At 37.7% G+C, this 25,582-nt stretch overlaps 1 long non-coding RNA gene across 5 annotated transcripts in view; it reads left to right on the top strand.

Moving 5' to 3' along the window:
• The first annotated feature begins 3,635 nt into the window (after positions 1-3,635).
• LOC130544540 (uncharacterized) overlaps positions 3,636-25,582 on the top strand; it is a 38,861-nt gene continuing 16,914 nt past the window's right edge. For 2 of the 5 annotated variants that reach the window (XR_008960907.1, XR_008960904.1), the window contains exons 1-2: positions 9,786-11,731; positions 15,167-15,308. This is a non-coding gene — a long non-coding RNA (uncharacterized LOC130544540). Of the gene's footprint in view, positions 9,549-9,785; positions 11,732-15,166; positions 15,309-25,582 lie in introns of those variants that run through there. The other 3 variants (XR_008960905.1, XR_008960908.1, XR_008960906.1) reach the window with 3 other exon arrangements.

The raw sequence follows: 25,582 nt of genomic DNA on the forward strand, positions 1-25,582 counted from the left end.
CTTTTAAGTGACTTCATAAATATACTGCACACACTTTGTCAAGCAATCCAAGGTAAAACATCTCTTCTGTCTATAGTGAGAGAAGAACATTGACATTTGTCAAAGGTCAGGGCTTCAGAAATTTAACATTAATAAATCTGTGAACTGCTAGTGTTTTTATACTGTGGTAGTAAAAAAAAAAACATAGAAGGTTTTTTTCTTTTTTAAAGAACATGTTTTAGTTCCTACCAAGAGTTTCTCAGCACATTGTTTTTGTACTAAAATCCAATCTGCTTCATATTTTTGACTCAAAAAAAGGTAAATCTTTTATTTGTTGAAAAAAGTCTATTTTTAAGGATTGTCTATGTAGAAGAAAAGTCTAGGAAATATGTAAGCCTCAGTACGGACTTCCCCATGTGCCCTGAACTGACTTAAAATGACTCCATGATAGATCAAATCTTAAATGGGCCCTGGAAATAGGGAAGAAAGCCATCCACGTGCCCCACACTAGAGATCAGCTACTCACTGTTAACACAGGAGGTACAGGAGGAGTGATGTTGAAAGAAGACATTAGAACCGGCCTGCAGTATTGCTCTTTAAAAAACCATCAGAATGACACACAAAAACTAAGCACAAAGAAAGTTATGGGAAAGCCCTGCTAATAGCCCTTAATTTTGAGAGGTGAGCTTAGAGCTGAGGGCAGGCTGTGAGACACAAAGTGAGCACTTGTAAGAGTCAGCTATTGGCATTTCACAAATTGCAGAGCTGTGTGTGGTGGCCAGATCTAGTCCACTCCCAAAGAAGGGACTCTTTTTCTTTTGTTTACACTGAAATATAGTTGACACACAATGCTCCATTAGTTTCAGGTGTACAGCATAGTGGTTGGACAACTCCCTATATTAAATGTGCTCAGCACAACCGTAACTACCATCTGTTGCCAACAATGTATATAGTACCACTGACTATATTCCCCGTGCTGTGTCTTTTATCCTTCATGACTTATTCCATATCTGGAATTTGTCCATTCTTCCAACCCTTCTCCTCTGGCAACAACCAGTTCACTGTATTATGTGTCAGTTTCTGCTTTTGTTTTTTAAAATTCCACGTATGAATGAAACCCTATGGCATTTGTCTTTCTCTGACTTCATTTAGCATTATACCCTCCATCCGTGTTGTCACCAATGGCAAGATCTCATTCTTTTTTAAGACTCAATTATATTCCAGTTTTTATATATATAACTGGAATATATATATACACACACATACACACATTACATCTTTATCCTTTCATCTATCGATGACATTTGGGTTCCATATGTATCTTCACTATTACAAATAATGCTTCAGTAAACAGAGGTGCATATATCTTTTCGATTCTCATTTCCTTTGGGTAAATAACCAATAGTGGAATTATTGGGTTGCACGGTATTTCTATTTTTAATTTTTGAGGAACCTCCATTCTGTTTTCCAGAGTGGCTGTATCAATTTGCATTCCCACCAACACTGCACGAAGATTCTCTTTTCTCTGCATCATAGCCAACCCTTGTTTCTTTTTGATACTGGCCATTCTAACAGGTATAAGGTGATTGACCATTGTGGTTTGATTTGCATTTTCCTGATGATAGTGATGTTGAGCATGTTTTCATGGGTCTGTTCATCTGGATGTGTTCTTTGGAAAAGTATGTATTCAGTATGTATTCTCATTTTATTTCGTTTGTTTAGGGAATAAAAAGAAGAGAGCATGGGAGTTGGGGTGAAGGGGGAGAAGGAGAGAGCGAATCTCAAGCAGGCTCCCTGCTGAGCACAGAGCCCAACATGGGGCTCAGTCTCACGATCCTGAGGTCGTGACCTGAACTGAAATTAAGAATCAGACACTCAACTAACTGAGCCACCAGATGCCCCCATCCTTCATTTTGTTAATGTGGTGTATCACATTGATGGTTTGTAGGATCTGAGCCTTCCCGCATCCCACTTTATCACGGCAAATGATCCTTTTCATGTATTGTTGAATATGGTTTGCGGATACTTTGATGAGGATTTTTGCCTCTGTGCTCATTGGGGATATTGACTTTTGGGTTTTTTGTTGTTGTTTTGTTTTTGTAGTGTTTTTGGTTTTGGTGTTAGGGTAATGTTGGCCTTGTACAATGTATTTGGAAGCTCTTCTTCCTGTTCAATTTTTTGGATAATATGTGGAGAGTAGGTATTAACTCTACTTTAAATGTTTGGTAGTATGTACCTGGGAATTAATCTTGTCCTGGACTTCTGTTTGTTGAGAGTTTGTGATTACTCATTCAATTTCGTTACTAGTAATTTGTTCAGATTTTCTGTTTATTCCTGATTCAATTTTGGAAGGTTTTATGTTTATAGAAATTAGTCCACTTCTTCTATGTTAAGTTTTTGGTATATAATTTTTGGAGGTAGTGTCTTATAATCCTTTTATTTGTACTTCTGTGGTGTTGGTTGTTCCTTCTCTTTCTTCTCTGATTTTATTTATGTAGGTCTTCTCTCTTTTTTTTCTTTTCTTTTTTTTAAAGATTTGTTTATTTTAGAGAGTGTACACGTGCATGATTGGGGGAAGGGGCAAAGGGGGAGTGAGAGAATCTTAAGCAGACTCCCTGCCGAGTATAGAGCCCCACTCGGGGCTTGTTCCAACAGCCCATGAGATCGTGACCTGAGCTGAAATGAAGAGTGAGACAGTCAACCTACAGAGCCACCCACGTGCCCCTTCTCTCATTTTTTTCTTGAGACATTTGGCTAAAGGTTTCTCAATTTTGTTTCTCTTTTGAAAGAACCAGCTCTTGATTTTATTGATCTTTTCTATTGCTTTTGTCTCTATTTCATTTTTTTTTCATTCTGATTTTTGTTATTTCCTTCCTTTTACTAACTTTGGGTCCAGTTTGTTCTTTTCTTGTTCCTTTAGGTGTAAAGTTAGATTGTTTATTTTAAACTTTTCTTGTTTCTTGAAGTAGGTAGGTATTGCTGTATAACCTCTTAGAACTGCTTTTGCTGATTCGCAAATATTTTAGACATTGTGTCTTCATTTTCATCTGTCTCTTGGTATTTTTTGACTTCCTCATTGATTTCTTCATTGACCTATTGGTTATTTAGTAGCATGTTGCTTAGCTTCCCTATGTTTGTGTTTTTTCCAGTTTTATTCTTATAATTGATTTCTGGTTTCATATTGTTTTGGTTGGAAAATGCTTGATATGACTTCAGTATTCTTAAATTTATTGAAACTCCTTTTGTGGTCTACATGATCTGTCCTGGAGAGTGTTCCATGTGCACCTGAAAAGAATATGGATTTTGCTGTTTTGGATGAAATTGTCTGTATATATCTGGTTAAGTCCATCTGGTCTAATTTGTCCTTCAAAGACACTATTTATTGATTATCTGGCTGGACAATCTAACCATTGATTTAAGGAGTGTGTTAAAGCCATCTGGTGGTATTGTATTACTGTCAGTTTCTCCCTCTGTATTAATATTTGCTTTCTGTATTTAAGTGCTACAATTTAGTGTGCATAGTTATTTACAATCATTGTATTCTCTTGTTGGATTGATTTCATCATTATGTAGTGTCCTTTTTTTGTCTCTTGTTACAGTCTTTGTTTTAAAGTCTATTTTATCTGATATAAATATTGCCATCCTGGCCTTTTTTTTTTTTTTTTTTTCTTTTTTCTTTTTTTTCTTTTCCTTTCCATTTGCATGGAATATCTTTTTCTATTCCCTCACTTTTGGAACTCTTTGGAACTTCCTAATTGTTCTGGGCCTTCTAAGAGTGATGGCACTTGATACACAGGAATTGGCTAGCAGCAAGTTTCTAAGGGCAGCCCACTCAAATGAAGCAAATAAAAACTTCTTTGTACTCTTAAGGCAGACGTAATGGGTCCAAAGTATCATCTTATCATAATTGGTTTTCCTTTCTTGAGAAATGAGGAGAAATTTGAAAGCAAAACAAATATTCTAAAAAACTCCAGTACCATCTTCAAAGAAATTTTTGAGTAAGTGATTTTGAGGTGCTCCTTTTCCTCATATTTAAGGGTAGAATATCATTTGGGAAAGAGGCACACAGGCATTGCCATAGAGGAAGAACAACGGGCAATAATCATAATCCGTTAATTTGATCTCTTTCTCTTAGAAAAGAAATACTATTAAATGATGAAGGGCGTCATGATTTTTCTCAAGGTCTCCCAAAATACTGCTTTCCTCACGTCAGTCTGGGGACGGTTGTTGAGTTAGATTGGAAGAAGTGTATCTAGTTGTCTTGCCTCCTTCCTGAGTATTTCTTTTCTCAGAATAGGATCTTTGCCTCTTTGCAGAACCAAAGAGTATTTTTGCCCAATCGGTGTGTTAAAGGTGATGAAGGGTAGCAGAATGTGATACCCCAAAACATGTGTCTTTGGCAGAAGGACTATTTTGAGCTGATTATTTTGAGAAACTGTAGACACCCAAGAAACTCTGATAACAGAGAGAAGTTACTCTTTTGTAAGGGTAATTTTGTAAGGGAAAGTTCCTCTTTTGTAAGGGAAAGTGGGTCTGTGCCAGGAAGGGGGGCTATTGCAAGAGATCACTTTTTAATCTGAGAGGTTTCCCTGTCTGGCAGGCCTAATTTTGTTTACTGTGCATTTCCGCTTTTCACCTTCTTATAAGTTACCTTCTCTTGCCTTTGAAGTCTCAGACCCATATCCCTTTTCTTAGCTCAGGATGGTATATAAGCCAGAATTTCTTTGGTTGCCTTCTGTGCCTCTTATCTTTGTGGGGCTCTTATACATACATAATTAAAATAGATTTTTTTCTCTTGTTATTCTGTCTTTTTATTGTGTGGGGAGTCGGGATCTCAGCCAAGAACATAGAAGGGTAGAGGAAGTTATTTTACTTTTTAAAAAGATTTTATTTATTTATTTTTGCAAGAGAGAGAGCAAGCACGAGTGGGGTGGGAGGGAGGAGTGGAGGTAGAAGCAGATTCCCCGCTGAGCAGGGAGCTGCATGTGGGACTTATCTGAGGACCCTAGGATCATGACCTGAAGATGCTTAAGCGACTGAGCCACCCAGGCACCTGGAAAATTACTTTTCTTTCCCCATAGTGAATTCAACCCTCTGTTTCTAGAGAAATAGGAAAATTGCTTGCAGTTTTAAAATGGCAAATTTCCTTCTAGTCCTCAAGTTTTCAAAAAAAATGAAGTGTAATTTTAGTAAGGGTACTCTATTATAATGGATAAAATGTTAGGATACATGTTAGGTCCCCCCCAAAAAAAAAGGACAAACAGAAAAAAGTATCTCAATTAAAAAAATTATACATAGAAACACAAAGATTATAAAACTGAATGGGAAATTTTCTTATAAACTGTTAAAGTTACGTTTGGGGGGACACCTGGTTGGCTCAGTTAAGCATGCAACTTGATTTCAGCTCAGGTGGTGATCTCAGGGTCTTGAGATGGAGCCCTCCCTTGTGGGGTTCTACCCTCAGTAGGGAGTCTGCTCCTCTTCCCTCTCTCTCTGCTCCCCCCACCCCCCATGCGTGTGCACACATATGCACTCTTTCTCTAAAAAAAAATCTAAAAAAAGCTATGTTTTGGTTTATAATGTTATGTTTTATATTAGGTATACCTTTACTTATTGAATTGTCCATTTGGAAGAAACTTAGAAATGGTTTATTTTTTGTCTTTATCAAAAATATTCTTGAAATTACACCTGTTTTTTGGAAGCCTTGACTGGAATTGAGGAAATTTGCCACTTTAAACCTCCAAAGTTCTGTCCCAAATCATTTGTGTGACCTTTGAAAAGTCACATAACTTTCTGTGGCTCAGTTATCTCATCTCTAAAATGGGGATAATTCTAATGACTAGAAGGTACGAGGTTGACAGAATATGCTGATGGTTTTGATACGGGGTATATGTGTGTGTGAGAACACTGTGGTGGGAGAGGAGAGAGAGAGAGACTGGGGGAGATAGGGAGATGAGATCCAAAGGTTTTGCCCTGTGGCACCCTAACATTTGGATAAAGGTGGGGGGGTGGTTACTAGTAAAGGAGATTGAAAAGGATCTGTTTATAGGGCAGGAGGAAACCAGCAAGGAGAGTGTGGTGTTTAGAAACCAAGGTCTTTTATGATTAATTGAATTAAATGCTGCTGTCAAGTATATTAAGTAAGATTTACAGCTACCATTGGATTTAGCTCTTCAGAAGTGATTGATGAGTTGGAGAAGAGTAGTTATGGTGGAGGTGTGTGGACAAAAGCCTGATGGGAATAGTTTCAAGAGAGAGTGGAAGGAGAGAAACAGAAGCAAGTATAGACATTAAAAAAAAAAACAAAACAAAAAACCACCAAAACGACAAAACAACTTTTGCATTAAAGCTGAAAAACAGTAAGTAATATCTTTGAAATAATAGGTGACATTTATTGAGCATTTACTGTGTGTCAGACACTGTTTTAGGCACTTGTATTAACTTGTTTAATGAGGAATAAGGAATATAGGCTGTCCTTGCTTTGCATGATAGTGCAGGACCACACAACCTAAAACCATGCAAAGCAATCTTAAACATCAGTGGGAAAGATTACAAATGTTCTGTGAACTTTAAAATTGTTTGTGAAAACATTTTAACCAGCTCTTACTGTTGCTTATTAATGTATTGGGAAGTGAAAAAATGGTAAAACTAGTATTTACTTATAGTACACTGTAACTTAAAACATTAGAAACATTGGAAATTAAAGTTTTATTTCACTGTAAAAAACTTACAAAGACTTCCCATTAGATGAACTCTCTGATACATTGCACACTGAAAGAGGAAACGATACAATGTTGGATACTGATCTAAACACTGTTGAAAGTGCTCACCTTCTCATCATGAACTTAGGATAAGCATCTTTTCTGTTTGTCATTCTTTGTGTGTTTAGGTCAGTTTCCAACATTGTATTCTTTCCTCTTTCAGTGTGCAATGTATCAGAGAGTTCCTCTAATGGGAAATTTTTGCCAGTGTCACTCCCTCTGGGACATCTCATTCTTTTTATCCCAACCACTTCCTCATTTATGTTTATAAATTTGCCTTCACTAAGTTCCTCGGGCTGCATGCATGCCCCTCTGTCCGTCTGGGTATGAGTGTGTCCTGCTTGAGCTTTCCATTGCTGATATGCCAAATATGCCAGAGGTTTTTGTTTTTGTTTTACATAGAGGAGTCAGGGGAGACAGGGGTGCAGTGGGCAGAAGAATCTACAAGGGGAAAGACTATTTTCAGGGCAGGGTATTCCCATCCCCAGCTCAGCTGTGTAGGGCCCTCCAATAGTATGGGCCCTGATGAAATGCACATCAGCTTCAGCTTGCCTTTACTGCTGGTAAACAACTTTTCAGATAGAATTCACGACCTTCACTTGGTCAGTCTGGCTTGTGATTGGTACTGTTGGGGAAGTAAAATTGAAAACAAAATCTGCCAACCCAGAAAACCTCTCCACAAAGGCAGAAGAACAAAGTTTATTATTATATAAGCATTTAACCAAAATGTCATGTGCATCCCAGACAATCAGCTAAAGAATCTCACCCTTGCATATAGCCAGGCAGATAGAACCTCTCACCTCCATGTGCTTAGGTCAGAGGACATGACAGCACTGTTTGTCACACACAGCTCATCCTATCTTCATTGGGTAATTGGGTTACCATCTGTGTTTGCTAATTCTCTTTATTCAGAATAATAATAAAACTCCTCAAATCTCTGTGACAGGTAGGTAGTTACAATTTGGGGCCAGCTGTCCAAGTTAAACTCTCCTGGAGACTGAGATAGAGATGCTATCTTCCTTTACGTTTACATCTTAAAGAGATGGCTGCTAGGTCCTTGAGAAGGACATTCTTGGGTCATAAAACTGGGTGGGGGGGCTTATTTAGCTTTTGAAAAGATCTACATACACTTCAAAAGGGCAGAGAAAGAATGTGATTACAAATTTTCTAAAGGAAACACTGAAGGAAAAGTGGGATGTGGGATGAGGGGAGAGGTCTCTTTCTTATACCAGAGAAAATTCAACTTTTTTTTTTTTTTTAGATTTGTATTTACCTATACAGTACGTAGGATCAGAAACTCTTTGAATGCAGTCCAAAGCTTATTTCTGTTTATTTGATCTCACTGGAGACTGGAGGAGAGCTTGTTATCAACCTCTAAATAATTACTTTGATTTTGAAGATTAAACTTCTTCCTTCAGGCCACTAATTAATTACTCCAATCATTGTTATCTGAGCTCTTTCTTTTCTTGGTCTGTACACTTTATCAACAAATGAAGACATTTTCAGTCATGTTTAACCAACCATGCTGTGAAGAAAATCTATATTAAATTCTCTTTGGTTCTGAATGGTGATGAATATTAAACATGTTGTGCCCCACTGTCCTGGGCACGAGGGATAAATAGTAAACATGGTAGGCATGGCGTCTTCCCTCTTGGAATTTACCCTCTGCCAGGGAATCCGACATTGAAAACGTAATAGCCGGTGCTGGGGGGCTTCTGGAAAGGTATGGGGCGCTTTGGGACAGAATCGTGAGTAAGACGCCCTAACCTTGCCTGGAACTGCAGGAGGTCAGATTGTGAAGATCCTGTAAACCAAAGTAAGGATTTGGGATTAAAAATTAGTGCCTTGGGCCCGCCCCTGGAGATTTTGATTCTTAGGGTTTGATGTAACTCAAGAGGCAACATTTTAACAAGATCCACTCCAGGACTCTGGTGCAATTAGTCCCAACACCCCCTGAGACACTCTGGGCTTTTTAAAGCATTTGAAGAAATTGTAAAGGCAGAGATTGATTATATTTGGATTTAAATGGATTGGTTGGGGGGGGGACACGAATGGTCGTACGGTAGTTAGGAGGTGGCTATGGTAGTATTTAAGGACTGAATGAAGGTAGGTTGGACTAGGAGGCAGGTAGAGAAGTAGACAGTTTTGAGATAGGAGGTAAAACAGGAGTTTGTGATTGTTTAAATGTGAAAGGAGAGGTTGAAGGACAGGGAGGTATCAAGGATGACTCCTAGGTTTCACGTTTGAATAACAGGCTGGATGGTGGTATCATTTCCTCAAGACACATTGGAAGAAGAGCACATTGGGGTTGAGTGGTAGGAATAAAGAGTTATTTTTTGGACACAGAGACAACCACATGTAACTGTTTAGTAGGCAGTGAGATACAGCACTTTAAATCTTAGTAGCTCTGGACTGGTCTATGCTAGAGTTGTGGACTTGAGAGGTGGTAATTGAATGGGAACAGACCACCCAAAGAGAGGCTATAGATGAGAGGGGAAGATGGCCTCGAACAAAACATGAGCAATGTCAGGATATATTTTGGTGGGAAGAGGATGAGGAGCCAGCAGTAGATATCCAAAGGGAATGGCTAGAGAGATGGATGGGAAGGCAGGAGATGGGCTATCCCCGTGGGTATCTATGGAGAGTGCCCCCTGGTGGTTTTCTGTATCTGTAATTGAGCAAAACAGGTTAACATTTCAATGTTATTTCCAATCACAGGATCTGGAGGGTGAATTTTCTTAGTGCACATGCAGTGGTTTTATCCGAGGCATCAATCACACACTGAGATCTTAAAACATCCCCTTGAGGGTAAGTGAGATAATAGAGTCACAAAAATCACCCAACCTCTCTCCTTTCACATGCACATTGTTAATGTGTCCATCCCATTTTGGTGTCTGGCATTCAATGGCTCTTTGACCCTGTGAGTGCAAGCATTGACAGGAAAAGGTGTGAAGCGCTGGCCAAGGGCGACGGCAGGGATTGTGTCACTTGCTGCTCCAGGGTCGGTTTCTCGGGGGATATATTTATCTTTCACTGAGAAATGCTTCAGAGTGTTAAATGGGAGTCCACATATTTTCCACTGAAAATGAATGTTTCTTCTGCATCTAGAAGTACATCTTCTCTCCCCCCCCGCCCTGTTCTTTTCTCTTTCTTTCTTTCTAAAATAAGTCTGCCTATCCCTAAACTATTGTCCAGGGGTCAGCAAATGTGGCCTGCCACCTGCTTTTGTACAGCCCACCAGCCAGGAATGGTTTTTACATTTTTGAATGGTTGCATTGTAAGGGATTACATATTTATATAACCTTGATTTTGCCTCTTGGCCCACAAAGCCTAAAATGGTTACTATTTATCTTTCTATGGAAACACTTTGCAATCCCAGCGTATTATTCTTTAACTAAAAAGAAATTGTTTACTGGAGTGGGAATGTCAGCTGGGCCAGTGGTTTTCAAACTTTGGCGTGGGTTAGAATCCCCTATAGGGTTTCCCTATGGATTGCTGGGCCCCACCCACAATGTCTGGAGTAGGACCAGAGCAGTGGCATTTTTTTCTTTTCTTGAATTCATTTTTAAACTTGAGGTTATATTTGACATACAACATTGCATTAGTGTCAGTGGACAATGTAATGATTTGATATTTGTGTATATTGTGAATTGATCTCTGCAATAAGTTTAGTGAACACTCATCCACATACATAGTTATAAATTGCTTTCTTATGCTGAGAACTTTTAAGATCTGCTCTCTTAGCAACTTTCAAATATGCAACACAGTATCATTAACTATAGTCAGCATGTTGTACATTACATCCCCAAGACTTATTTTATAACTGGAAGTTGGTACCTTTTGACCCCCTTCACCCATTTGCCTGCTTTCCACCACCCACGTCTGGCAGCCGCCAGGTAGTTTGTGCTCTGTATTTATGAGCATTTTTTTTTTAAGATTCCACATATAAGTTAAGATTGTACAGTGTTTTTATAGAGGTTTTTTTGTTTGTTTGGAAAAAAATGACATTTGTCACTTGGAAACATTTGACTGTAGTAGCGATCTATCTGCCAAGGTACCCCTCCCAGGGAATCAGTCCCCCCTTATTCCAGCCGGCAAGCTGTCGGGCTGTAAACCTTTCCAGCCATATGCCTTGCCTTTCTGCTTTATGCGTTGTGGACACATGACCCTGTACCTCAGGCTAAGTGATTGGTTTAGGGATGGGCACACGGCCCAGAGATCCCTTCCTGGGAGAGAGACGTGGATGTCAGGGGAGGAAAATTTCTTTCTCCTGCTGTGGTTGCTCAGCTGGAAGGATGTGAACGTGGGTCTGTGGGCAGCCGCCTTTCATGCTGCATGATGAGAGCTGCTTTGAGGAAGAAAGCAGGCTCATGACCAGAAGTTGAGATATGAGCTCCGGTGACACTACGTGATGGTGGGTCCAGCTGTCATTTTGAATCCCTGTATTTACCAGTTGGGTAATAATACCCCTTCTCACTAAGCTTGACTGGAGTTGGAGTTTTGTCAATAGCAACTGAAAAAGCCCTAATTAATCCAGTTACCCCGTGGTCCAAGTATTCGCTCTAATGTTCTAGGAGGCATTTATTAAACATCCTTAATAGGCCTGAAGTCCAACTACTCTATTCCTCTATATTTACCATGATGAAATAGAAAAAGGATCATCAAATCGTGACGTTTTAATTTAAGGTCACTTAACAGTATGCTCTTTTTCAGGGAAATAAATGATATTTATTATGACAGGGGAAGAGAATATATGACATTTGCTAGATTCCTTTGAGAAATCTATCTCTAGAAGTTATGCTTACTTGCTGTTTTAATGTTTAATTAGCATGCAGAGACTCTGCCCATTGAAGTTGCCTCAAATGATATTCTGGCGTTATGATTGGACCCACCAAAGACTATTTATTTCTCTCCTGACAGATGAGCAAAAGGAGTCAGAACCCTTGCTCTGTTGGGTCCACAGAATTTGGGCGTCTAATCCTTGGTACAAAGTGAGTGTTTAGCTTGGTGTGGGGGTGGGGTGAAGGTATCAGTGGCAGGAGTTGTTGAAAGCTGTGATGTAATATTTGAATATTGCTTAGTGTTGCCTTCGAAAAGAGTAGACAGAGATCTTTGATTGGTGTCCTGAAATTTCCATCTTATTGCCCCAAATTTCACAGAAAAGGAACTCATTCCAAGTTAAACACATGCTAAGATAGACTAGATCATTGTTGTCTAAAAAGGACAGAACCCTAGCTCTGCATGAATTAGAACTGCAATGACAGAACTTTTTATTAGAACATGTTAAGAGGACAAATATTTTTTATTTTTAATTTTTTTTATTATTGAAATAAATGGGCATACAATGTTATTAGTTTCAGGTTTACAACGTGGTGATTGAACGATTCTATACGTTACTCAGCGCTCACCATAATGGGTGTAGTCACCCAACAATGTTATTAAAATATTATTGACTATATTCCCTATGTTGTACCTTTTATCTCCCTGGCTTACTTTATAATTGGAAATTTGTACCTCTTAATCCCCTTTATCTATTTTGTTCATCCTTTCACCCACCTCCCCTCTAGCAACCACCAGTTTGTTGTCTATTTCAGAGCCTGTTCTTTGTTTGTTCTGCTTTTTAGATTCCACATGTAAGTGAAATCATGGAACTGGTTTTTCTCAATGACTTATTTTTCTTAGAATAATATCCTCTAGGTCCATCTATATTGTCACAAATGGCAAGATCCATTTTTTCCCACATTTTTGACAATACTTGCAGTTTTTTGTCTTTTTGATACTAGGCATTCTGACAAGTGTGAGGTGACAGCTCATTGTGGTTTTGATTTGCATTTCCCTGATGATTATGATGTTGACATCTTTTCATGTGTCTTTTGGCCATCTGTATCTCTTCTTTGGAAAAATGTCTATTCAGGTCCTCTGCCCATTTTTAAATCAAATTGTTTAATTTTTTGGTATTGAGTTGTATACACCCTTTATATATTTGGATATTAACCGCTTCTTGAATATATCATTTGCAAATATCTTCTCCCTTTCAGTAGTTTGTCTTTTTGTTTTATTGATGGTTTCCTTTGCTGTGCCAAGGCTTTTCATTTTGGCGTAGTCCCAATAGTTCATTTTTACTTTTGTTTCCCTCTCCTGAGGAGACCTATCTAGAAAAATGTTGTTAAGGCTAATGTCAAGGAGATTACTGCCTATGTTTTCCTCTAGGAGTTTTATGGTTTCAGGTCTCACATTTAGGTCTTTAATTCGTTTTGAGTTTATTTTTGTGTGTGGTGTAAGAATGTGGCCCAGTCTCATTATTTTGCATGTAGCTGAGAGGATGAATATTTTTAATATTTCTTGTGAAAGCAGAAATGAAATTAGAAGAAAAAAATCACAAGTAAAAAAGGTAGGTAAATCCAAATAAGATCAAGAGCATAGAAAGATTATGTTTAAAGAAATTTAAAAAACCTAAGGTTGGATTTTTTTAAAAAGATTTTATTTTTTATTAATTTCCACACGCAATGTGCGGCTCGAACCCACAATCCTGAGGTCAAGAGATCAACCCCTAAGGTTGAATTTCAAAATGATGGTTCAACTTTTGGGTTTTTTTTTTGGCTTTACAGTGGTATGAAAGCAATGCATATTGGTAGAAACCATACTGAGTATTTTTAATTTTGATCTTGTTCCAGACTAGCGGTATGTGGTATGCCCCTCTTACGATGCTGGGGAGTAACAATGAGCCACAGCTCCCAGTCATCCACGCAGTCATGAGGGCAAACAATTGACAGAACCATTCTACATCCATATACCCATTCTGTTTTTCACTTTCAGTACAGTATCCCATCAATTACACCAGACGTTCAACAACACTATTGTAATATAGGCTTTGTGTTAGATGATTTTGCCCAAGTGTAGGCTAATGTAATGTCTGAGCGTGTTTGGGTTGAGCTAGGCAGGCTAAGCTATGACATTCGGTAGGTTACGTGTGTTAAATGCATTTTTGACTGATATTTTCAAGTTACAGTGGGTTTATTGGGACGTAACCCCATCATAGGTCGAGGAAGTAGTAAATACACAGGTGTAGAATCTTCCATGAGGTAAATAAATTTTCCTTTCAAATGGTCATTGATGGCTTTAAATTCAGTCTGTTTGCAAATTTCTGAAATTTATCCCTCTTCCAAAGGATAACTGACCAGTGGGAACAGAGGGCTTAACAAAAATTGTGTTTCACTTTTTAATTCTCTGATAAATCAAACACCCCTCATAAGCAATATTCAGCACCATTGTTCTCGTTGTAGGCCTTCCTGTAGACTTGCAGGTATCAGATGAATCAGCCATATTTTGCTCCAACCTTGGCACATGGAGGAATTTAGCACAGGTACTGAATTAAATATATTCATGCACAGATTTCAGCTGAAAAATGCATTAATCTCTCAATCTGTGCTCCTTACCAAGTGGTGGTTGTATGCCTTCTTTTTCCTCCCCCATTTATCAAGTGCCTCCTTTGTAGCCCTACAGGGTTCAGGGGATACAGAGATGAAATATTTCCTGTTCTTAAGTAGCCCACAGCCTAGTGCAAATTCAAATATGAAACACAATAGTATAAAGGCTCTTCACCATTGACTGAGGTTACGAGTGCAACTGTTAGCTCTGAAATAAGGCAGTTAACTGACCTGGGACACTCAAGACACTGGCCTTGTCAAAATTGTGATTTAACAACTGAGTTGAGCAACTAGAGCTGTCTGTGAAGTCCAGGCGTTACTGAAGTACTCATGAAAGTGTTTCAGAAAATAACTCCGAAGAAATTTCTTTAGAAGCAAAGGAATCTACACCTTTTGATGACTTGAATTTTGGAGAATTCTCCTTTAGTTTTAGCTGTATTTTGAATATTTACATATTTTCTTTCTCCTTCCTACCTACCTACATAACAAAATATGCTCCTTCAGTTATGCATCCCTGTCTTAAAGCAGGTGTAAGGTACCTTAGCTAATATATCTACAACTACTGAGGTCTGGCATGAATACCTTCCCCTTATAATGCACACCAAATATTGTCACATTGTCTAAGCTGTCATTCTCATGCCTGCTACCATTGTTTCTTGAATATGAGTACACTAAGACTTTCGTTGTCCCACACAACTCTCCATGTATGTCATTTATTAAGATTTTTTTGCAGTAAGAGGTATGATTTTCTTACAAGATCTGAGAAGGTAAAATCCACAGAGGTTTTCTCAGCATTATTTCTTGGACTCCATGCCAATTCATTCAGTCCTACCCATTCATTCAGGGGGATTAGTTGTAATCCCACATTGCTAGGTTACAGTGATTGGGTTCTCTCACTGTTCCCACTACCCAGCCACTAATAATTTTACTCCTTTTTACAACTTGTCTGTCTTTCATAGAGTTTCTATTTTTTTTTATGATTTTATTTATTTATTTGAGACAGAGCACAAGCAGCAGGAGGGGCAGAGGAAGAGGGAGAAACAAACTCACCGCTGAGCCGGGAGCCCAAGCAGGCTGATTCCAGGATCACAAGATCATGACCTGAGTCGAAGGCAGATGCTTAACCAACTGAGCTACCGAGGTGCCCCGCAAAGTTTCTATTTATAAAACTTTACTGAACTTTATAGTCTGTTACCTTTTTATTTTTCATTTCTCGCTATCCTAATCTAGTTTACGTATTCCCTATGTTTTCCATAGTTATGGGAACAACAGTAAGATTTAAAATTTTAATAAATGGATTTGTTAGGGTACTTAAACATTGTTCAAGAAATAGAAGCTAGCATATCTTGAGCCAGACTACTTGGCGCAAACCCCAGCTCTGCCGCTTGCTGGTTGGGTTAAGTTATTTAATCTCTTTCTTTAAACATCTGGAGTGAGCATAATAGTGACACGTAGGTAGAATTCCATACTGGTTCAAGTGAGAGGTTCTGGCACTGGATTCAGGTCTTTGCTCTGTCACTTATTGCTCTCTAATATTGGTAAAATTTACCTAATCTTTCAAATTGCTATTTGCTCTTCTGTGGTTCAAAGATTATGATAGCACATGCCTCTTGTGATTGTTGTACGGAATATGATAAGAGTGTAAAACATTCAGCACAATGCCTGGCAGACCACAAGTGGTAAACACATGATAGACATTGTTAGGAAAAACATAGCAGGGGCAAAATCAATAAACTAAAACTCAGGTATGTAAAACACTTTAGCTTTCTAATTTTTCTATGACTGAATTAATATTGTTCCTGCTGTTGAGGGAACAAACCTCAACTTTCCCATCACCAGCCAACATCTCTTCCAGTTTAAAATGGTATCATTCAGATTACTTCCCATTTCTTTTTTTGTTAAATGGACAGTGTTGGAGGATTCCTCTTCCTGCCCTACCTCCCTTGATCACCCTCCCTTTCTTCTCTTTGCCTAGATGCTGTCTGGGCACAGAGAGATGGTTACATGATCTCTTGGTGGCAGGAGAATTTCTGTCCTAAGAAACAGCTTTCTCTGCTGGTCCCCACTGTTCTGATTGATGTGTGATTCTACCACCTCATTTCTGAGCGTCTCCGCTGTTCTTGCCTGTTTTCCAGTCAAGGGAAATGCAGGATGGTTGCTCTTGGGGGAAGTTCTCTGTTGTGTCCCACTGATGACCTTACATGACCCAGCATCATTGGTCCTCTCTCCCCTCCCCTTGTCCCTTGGTGGTGTTTACCTATGTCATTGTTTTTACTCTATTGTATGTTGGCACAATATACCTACAAGCCATTCTTTTATCAAAGTTACAAATGGAAAGTGAAATCCAAGTCCCCCCATGGGTATGACCTCAAGCTATCTGGGGCATTTTTATTGTACCTTCCCCAAAGTTTGCAGGAGTTGGGGGCAGAATTAAGGACTTGCCTTGATGGCTTATCTCCCTCCCCTCTCTCAGCTGCTTTTCCCATTGGGTCAAGGGCTATATTCTTTTCCTTTCTAGGTGGTGGGAGTCCCCTATCTTCTTTCTTGCCTACTGTATAGATTTTGTAAAACTCTGATTAAGTTGCCCAGACTTGACTCTTGATATAGGAAGGGTATTAAATATCCTTTTTAGGGTATCGTCCCCTCAAAAACCAAGCCAACAACCAACCAACCAAACCTAGCTTTCAAGTTTTCTGTTTCTATGTGATGGAGTACTGGTTTGAAGATCAAAACTGTTCTTTTTCTCCCCAAAATGATGAATACTGTCGATTAGGCAAAAACAGCACAGCATATGGGAAATGAAATTTATATCAGTTTACTATTTCAAAATACTATCCTTATTATTTCTATTTGTTATAGAAAGGGGGCTCCTGGGTGGCTCAGTTGGTTAAATGTCTGCCTTCTGCTCAGGTCATGGTCCTGGGGTTCTGGGATTGAACCCCGCATCTGGCTCCCTTTAGCAGGGATTCTGCTTTTCCCTCTCCCTCTCCCCTGCCCTCCCCCCATGCTCTGTCTCTCATAAATAAAATTTAAAAATCTTAAAAAAATGGGGGATCATCAGAAAGTAGAAAAATAATCATCTGCAATCCCATCTCCACAAAATAATCACCGTTAATAATGTTTTCCGGCTGGGCGCTAACTGGGTAATTTCGAGCAAATTACTCTAATCTGATCTCAGTTTCCTCCTCTATTAAGTGGGAATAACTCCTCTCTCTCCTGCAGAGGGTTCTTTTGATTCCAGATGGCATTTTTATCATAGAGAAAATGATTATATGTAATTGGTTCTTTTTCTGTCTATTCTTGTTGCAACAGTCTTATTTTTATTTCTGTATCCTTATAGTACATTTTAACATTTGACAAAATAAATATTCCACATCTTTTATTGTTAACTTATAACCCATCTTTTAAAATAATTTCTGCCATTTATAACTTGTTTATTCTTTCAAATGAACATTGGAATTATTGTGTTAACTTCTTAGGCATTTTGTTGGTATTTTCGTTAACACATGTATGATATTAAACATTACGATAAAGAGGTTTTCTTTTCTCGTCCTCAGTAAAGTTTGATAGTTTTCACATAAGCTGTTCCACATTTCTTTATTAAGTTGTCTCCTAGGCATTTTATGTTTCTGGTTGTTGTTTAAAATGGGGTGCTTTTTACCCTATTAGATTTCTTAACTGATTACTTGTGGTATATAGAAAAAAAATGGTTGATTTTGTATATTTCTAAAGTAGTTACTTTACCAGTGGTTTTCATTTAATTTACTTGGGTTTTCTATTTAGAGAAGCAGCCTCTGAAATTTGTCCCCAGGCTTCTAAAAGTTATCACTTAAACAGATTCTTCTATCCTTTATTGAATTGGCTAGATCTTCCAGAAAAGTGCTAGACAGTAAGCACACTGCTCTTGTTCTTGAATTTAATGTGAATGGGCCTTAGTATTTTATTATTAATATCTATATATAAGAAATATTCTCTAATAGATTAAGGAGGTTTGCTTCTATTATCAGGAAGCTTTTGTATTTATTTTAATATTGCATTTATTTTAGTTATTTTTAATCTTTGCATTTATTAAAATAATTACTTTTCAATATTCTGAGGTATTGAAGTGATTAATTGGCATATTTAACATGCTACTGGATTAGTATGTTATTTATATTAATAGGGAGATTAGTCTGTGATTTTCTTTTTTTGTGCTCTATTTGTTGGACGTTGGAATTAGAGTATTGCTGGTTTGGGAAAATGAACTGGGAAGCACGCCATCTTTTTCTATGCTACAGAACAGTTTAAATTACATGTGAGTTATCTTTCCTTGAAGCTCTGCTAGAATTCACTAGTTAAATCATGTAGACATGGTACAGCATTTGGAGTTATTCCCTAGGCAAAAATTTTTATTTCTTCCATGGTTATTGGTATCCAGATGGACTGCTTTCTCAAGTCGTTTCTGGAAGTTTATGTGTTCTTAGAATATTGTGCATTTCATCTGTATTTTCAGAATTTGTAGCTTAGAGTGGTGCATTAAAATTTCTTATACCATTATAAAGTACTTCTGTATCTGTGAGTAAAGTCTAATGTTCACTTTTAATGATCTGAATGTGTTTTCTATTTAAATCCGCTAGATGCTTCACCATTTTTTTTGATATTTTCAAAGAAATTAGCTCTAGGATTTATTTTTAATCTATATTTGTTTATTTTTGTATAATGCCTACTTTTATATTAATTTTTCCTCAACCCATAGTCTTCTTTTCTTTTTGACATTTTTTTTCAAATTTATTTTCATTAAAAAAAATATATATATGGAAGGCTGTGAGGCTTCTGAATATAGTTGCACTCATCATATCAATTTTGATTTATAGATTTTGTTTTTATAGATTTAATGTAATTGCGTTGTTTTTAGCTTTTGTAACATTGAGTATAATTTACAAACCATAAAATGCACGTATCTTAGTTGTATGATTTAATGAGTTTTGACAGTCTTTGTAACCGGGGATGTCTGGGTGATGCAGTTGGTTGGGCATCTGACTCTTGGTTTCCTGCTCAGGTCGTGATCTCAGGGTTGTGAGACCTAGCTCTGCACTGAGCTCCACACTCAGTGTGGAGTCTGCTTAAGATTTTCTCTCCCTCTTCTGCCCTTCCCTCCGTGCTCACTCGCTCTCTCCCTCTCAAATAAATAAATAAATAAATCCTTAAAAAAAAAAAAAAACTCTGTAAGCAACATACCAAGTCAGGTATAGAACTTTTCCAGCCTGTAGGAGTTTCCTCATGCTCCCTTCCATTCAGTCCTCCCTCCCCAACCCCACCACAGCAACCACAATTACATTTTCTATCAACAGAGTAATTTTGTTGATTCTTGAACTTCAGACAAATGAAATCACACAGTATGTGTTCTTTTTTTGTCTAACTTTTAATCCATTCTGAGTTTATTTTTGTGTATGGTGTAAAGAAAGTGGACCAGTTTCGTTCTTTTGCATGTAGCTGTCCATTCTTTTTTCCATTGCATATTCTTTCCTTCTTTGTTGAAGATTAATTGACCTTGTAATTGCAGGTTTATTTTTGGATTTATTTATTTTCTTTCTCTTTCTTTTCTTTTTTTCTTCCTTCCTTCCTTCCTTCCTTCCTTCCTTCCTTCCTTCCTTCCTTGATTTCTTGATTTCTTGATTTCTTGATTTCTTGATTTTATTTATTTGAGAGAGAGAGCCAGTGAGAGAGGGAACACAAGCAATGGGAGAGGGAGAAACAGGCTTCCCACTGAGCAGGGAGCCTGATGCAGGGCTCAATCCCAGGACTTCAGGATCACGCCCTGAGCCGAAGGCAGATGCTTAACAACTGAGCCACCCAGGCACCCTTATTTTTGGGTTTTCTGTTCAATTGATCTATGTGTCTTTTTTTTGTGCCGGTATCATACTCTGTTACTACATCTTGGTAATGTAACTGTGAAGCCTAGAATTGTGATATTTCTGGTTTGTCTTCCTTTCTCAAGATTGCTTTAGCTATAGGAGGTCTTTTGTGGCTTCATACAAACTTTAGGGTTGTTTTTTCCAGTTCTGTGAAAAATACTGTTGGTATTTTGATAGAGAATGCATTAATGTGTAGGTTGCTTTGGGTACTATAGACCTTTTAACAATATTTGTTCTTTCAATCCATGAGCATGGAATGTCTTTCCATTTCTTTGATTGTCTTCAATTTCTTTCCTCAGTGTTTAGAGTTTTCAGTACAGTTCATATACCTCTCTGGTTAAGTGTGTTTCTAGGTATTTTATTATTATTGGTGCATTTATAAATGAGATTTTCTTTTTTTCTTTTTTAAAGATTGTATTTATTATTTGCCAGAGAGAGAGACAGCCAGCGAGAGAGGGAACACAAGCAGGGGGAGTGGGAGAGGAAGAAGCAGGCTCCGAGCAGAGTAGGGAGCCCAATGCCGGGCTCGATCCCAGGAGGATGGGGTCACGCCCTGAGCTGAAGGCAGACGCTTAACGACTGAGCCACCCAGGCGCCCCTAAATGAGATTGTTTTCTTAATTTCTCTTTCTGCTGCTTCATTATTGGTGTACAGAAATGCAGCATAGTTCTGTACATCAATTTTGTATCCTGGGACTTTACTGAATTCATTGTCAGTTCTAGTAGTTTTTCGGTGGAGTCTTTCGGGTTTTCTATATAGGATATCATGTCATCTGCAAATAGTGAAAGTGTTACTTCTTCCTTACCAATTTGGATGCCTTTAATTTCTTTTTGTTGTCTGGTTGCTGTGGCTAGGACTTTCAGTACTATATTGAATAAACATGGTGGGAAGAGACAACCCTGTCTTGTTCTTGACCGTAGGGGAAAAGCTTTAATTTTTTTTCCCATTGAGTATGATGTTCATTGTGGGTTTTTCAAATAAGGCCTTTATTATGTTGAGGTATGTTGCCCTTTGTTGAGGGATTTTATCATGAATGAGTGTTGAACTTCGTCAAATGCTTTTTTCTGTGTCTATTGCACTGACCTTATGGTTCTTATCCTTTCTTTTATTGATATGATGTATCATGTTGGTTTATTTGTGAATATTGAACCACACTTGCATCCCAGGAGTTAATCCCACTTGATCATGGTGGATGATTTTTTAAATGTATTGTTGAATTCGGTTTGCTAATATTTTGTTGAGGATTTTTGTATCCATGCACATCAGAGATATTGGTCTATAGTTTTCTTTTGTAGTGGTGTCTTTATCTGGTTTTGGTGTCAGGATAATGCTGGCCTCATAGAATGAATTTGGAAGCTTTCCTTCCTTTTCTAAGTTTTGGAATAGTTTTTGAGAAGAATGGTATTAACTCTTCTTTAAATGTTTGGTAGAATTTGCCTGTGAAACCATCTGGTCCTGGACTCATGTTTGTTGGGAGTTTTTTGATGACTGATTCAATTTCATTGCTGGTCATCAGTCTGTTCACATTTTCTATTTCTTCCTGCTTCATTTTTGGTAGTTTATGTGTTTCTAGAAATTTATCCATTCTATGCTGTCCAGTTTGTTGACATATAATTTTTCATAATATTTTCTTAAAATTGTATTTCTGTGGTGGTGGTGTTTTTCCTCTTTCATTTGTGATTTTGTTTATTTGAGTCTTCTGTCTCTTTTTCTCTCTCAATGAGTCTGGCTAGAGGTTTATCAATTTTATTGATGTTTTTAAAAATGTGTTTCTGGTTTCATTGATCTGTTCTATTTTTTAAATTTCTATATAACTTATTTCTGCTTTAATCTTTTTTAAAAATTTAAATTAAATTAGCCAACATTTAGTACATCATTGTTTCATATGTAGAGTTCAATAATTAATCAGTTGCATATAACACCCAGTGTTCATCACATCACGTGCCCTCCTTAATACCCATCACCCAGTTACCCCATCCCCCCCCAACCTCCCCATCAGCAACCCTCAGTTTGTTTACTGTACTTAAGAGTCTCTCATGGTTTGTCTCCCTATTTGATTTCTTCCCATTCAGTTTTCCCTCCCTTCCCCTATGATCCTCTGTGCTGTTTCTTATAATTCTACATATGAGTGAAACAGTATGATAATTGTCCTGCTCTGATTGACTTATTTCCCTCAGCATAATACCCTCCAGTTCCTTCCATGTTGATGTAAATGGTAAGATTTCATCCTTTTTGATTGCTGAGTAATATTCCATTGTGTATATATACCACATCTTCTTTATCCACTCATTTGTTGATAGACATCTGGACTCCCTCCACAGTTTGGCTATTGTAGACATTGCTGCTATAAACATTGGGGTACAAGTGCCCCTACAGGTCACTACTTTTGTATCTTTGGGGTAAATATCTAGTAGTGCAATTGCTGGGTTGTAGGGTAGCTCTATTTTTAACTTCTTGAAGAATCTTCATACTGTTTTCCAGAGTGGCTGTTCCAGTTTGCATTCCCACTAGCAGTGTAAGAGGGTCCCCCTTTCTCCACATCCTCGCCAACGTTTGTTGTTTCCTGACTTGTTAATTTTAGCCATTCTGACCACTGTGAGGTGATATTTCTTTTTTTCTTTTTTTTTTTTTTTAAGATTTTATTTATTTGACAGAGATAGAGACAGCCAGCGAGAGAGGGAACACAAGCAGGGGGAGTGGGAGAGGAAGAAGCAGGCTCCTAGTGGAGGAGCCTGATGTGGGGCTTGATCCCATAACGCCGGGATCACGCCCTGAGCCGAAGGCAGATGCTTAACGACTGCACCACCGAGGCACCCGTGAGGTGATATTTCATTGTGGTTTTGATTTGCATTTCCCTGATGCCGAGATGTGGAGCATTTTTGTGTGTGTCTGTTGGCCATCTATATGTCTTCTTTGGCAAATTGTCTGTTCATGTCATCTGCCCATTTCTTGACTGGATTATTTGTTTTTTGGGTGTTGAGTTTGGTAAGTTCTTTATAGATCTTGGATACTGGCTTTTCATCTGATATATCGTTTGCAAATGTCTTCTCCCATTCCATAGGTTGCCTTTTAGTTTTGTTGACTCTTTCCTTTAATCTTTATTATTTCCTTCCTTATACTAGTTTTGGGTTTTGTTTGTCTTTCTAGTTCCTTTAGGTGTACAGGTAGGTTTTTTTGAAATTTTTGTTGTTTCTTCTGGTTGGTTATTATTGCTATAAACATCCCACCCTCAACCGCTTTTGCTGCATTGCAAAGGTTGTACCACTGTGTTTTCATTTTTATTTGTTTCCACGTAATATTTTATTACTTCTTTGATTTCTTGGTTGACCCATTCATTGCTTAGTAGCCTGTTATTTAACCTACATGTATTTATGGTCTTTGAAGATGTTTTCTTGTAATAGATTTCTAGCTTCATAGCATTGTGGTCAGAAAAGATGCATGGAATGATTTCATTCTTTTTGAATTTGTTGAGACTTGTTTTGTGAGCTAATATGTGATCTGTTCTGGAGAATGTTCCATGTGCACTTGAAGAGAAAGTGTATTCTACTGTTTTAGGATTGAATGTTCTGAATATATCTGTTAAATCCATCTGTTCCAGTGTGTCATTCAAAGCTACTGTTCCCTTGTTCTGATTTCTGTTTCTGTTTGGTTTATCTGTGCATTGATGTAAATGGGTTATTGTCCCCTCCTGTTGTTGTATTACTTTTGGTTATTTCCTTTATGCTTGTTATTAACTGTTCTATGTATTTAGGTGCTCCCTTGTTGGATGCATAAATATTTATAATTTTTATATCTTCTCATTGGATTGTCCCCTTTATTATTATATAGTGTCTTTCTTTGTCTCTTATTACAGTCTTTGTTTCAAAGTCTATTTTGTCTCCTCTGAGTATTGCTATCGCGGCTTTCTTTTGCTATCATTTGCATGACAAATGTTTCTCCATCCCCTCACTTTCAATCTGCAAGTGTCTTTAGGTTTGAAAAGAGTTTCTTGTAGGAAGCCAATAGATGGGTCTTGTTTTCTTATCCATTCTGTCCCCCTATTTCTTTTGGTTGGAGCATTTAGTCCATTTACATTCAGAGTAACTATGACAGATATGTATTGATTGCCATTTTGTTACTTGTTTTGTGGTTATTTTTGTAGTTTTTCTCTGATTCTGCCTTCTCTTGCTTTCTTTCATGGTTTGCTTCCTTTAGTGATAAACTTGGATTTCTTTCTCTTTATTTTTGCATATCTATTACTGGTTTTCAGTTTGTGGTCACCAGTGGGTTTGTATATAACATCTAATGCATATAACCATCTAAATGAAGTTGATGGTCCTTAAATTTGAACCTATTCTTTACTCCTCCCCCCCCATGTTTCAGGTTTATGGTGTCATATTTTACATCCTTTTATGAATCTCTTGACTGAGTTTTACAGATACACTTATTTGTATTATTTTTGTGTTTTTTACTTTGCAGATTCTCATAGTTTTTCCTTTCCATTCAAAGTGTCCCCTTTAATATTTCTTGTAGGGCTGGTTTATTGGTCATGAACTTCTTTAGTTTTATTTGTCTGTGGAACTCTTTATGTCTTTTTCTATTTTAAATGATAGCCTTTCTGGATAGAGTATTCTTGATTGCAGATTTTTGCCTTTCAGCACTTTGAATATATTATGCCACTCTCTTCTGGCCTGCAAAGTTTCTTTTGAAAAATCTGCTGATAGCATAATGAAGTTTCCCTTATATGTCACTTTCCCCCCCTTTCTTGCTGCTTTAAAGTTTTTTTTTATGACTACTTTCTTTTTCATTTTAATTACTATGTGTCTTAGTGTGGACTTTGTTGGGTTGATTTTTTTGGGGGGTTCTCTATGCCTTCTGGATCTGGCTGTTTCCCTCTTTAGACCTGGGAAGTTTTCAGCTATTATTTCTTTAAATAAATTTTCTGCCCCCTTTCCTCTCTCTCCTTCTTTTGGGATCCCTATAATGCCAATGTTATGCTTGATAGAGTCACTGAGTTTTGTAAGTCTATTCTCATTTTGTATATTTTTTTTCTTGCTTGCTCAGATTGGTTCCTTTCCACTACTCTGCCTCTTAGGTCATTAATTTGTTCCTCTGCTTCCTCTAGTCTGCTATTTATTCCATCAACTGTGTTTTTAATTTCAATTATTGTGTTCTTCATTCCTGATTGTTTTTTTTTTTTTAACCTTTGTGTTAAGGGTCTTGATGTTTTCCACTCTTCTCAAGTCTAGTGAGTATTTTTATGATCATTACTTTAATTTCCCTATCAGGCATATTATTTCACTTAGATCTCTTACTGTAATTTTTTGTCCTGTTCTATCATTTGGGACATATTTCTCTGTGTCTTTATTTTACCTAACTCTCTGTGTCTTTGTGTTAACCAAGTCTGCCATGTCTCTTGCTCTTGAAAGTAGTGGGTGATGTGCGCTCTTTTAACAAGGTTGCACTGGTCTTCTTCCACAGGGGACACAGCTGCTGAGACCAGGCTGGCTGGGGATGCTCCACAAAGCACGTGTGTGTGTGT

The sequence above is a fragment of the Ursus arctos genome, unplaced genomic scaffold (genome assembly GCF_023065955.2).
Source record: "Ursus arctos isolate Adak ecotype North America unplaced genomic scaffold, UrsArc2.0 scaffold_22, whole genome shotgun sequence".
Lineage (NCBI taxonomy): Eukaryota > Metazoa > Chordata > Mammalia > Carnivora > Ursidae > Ursus > Ursus arctos.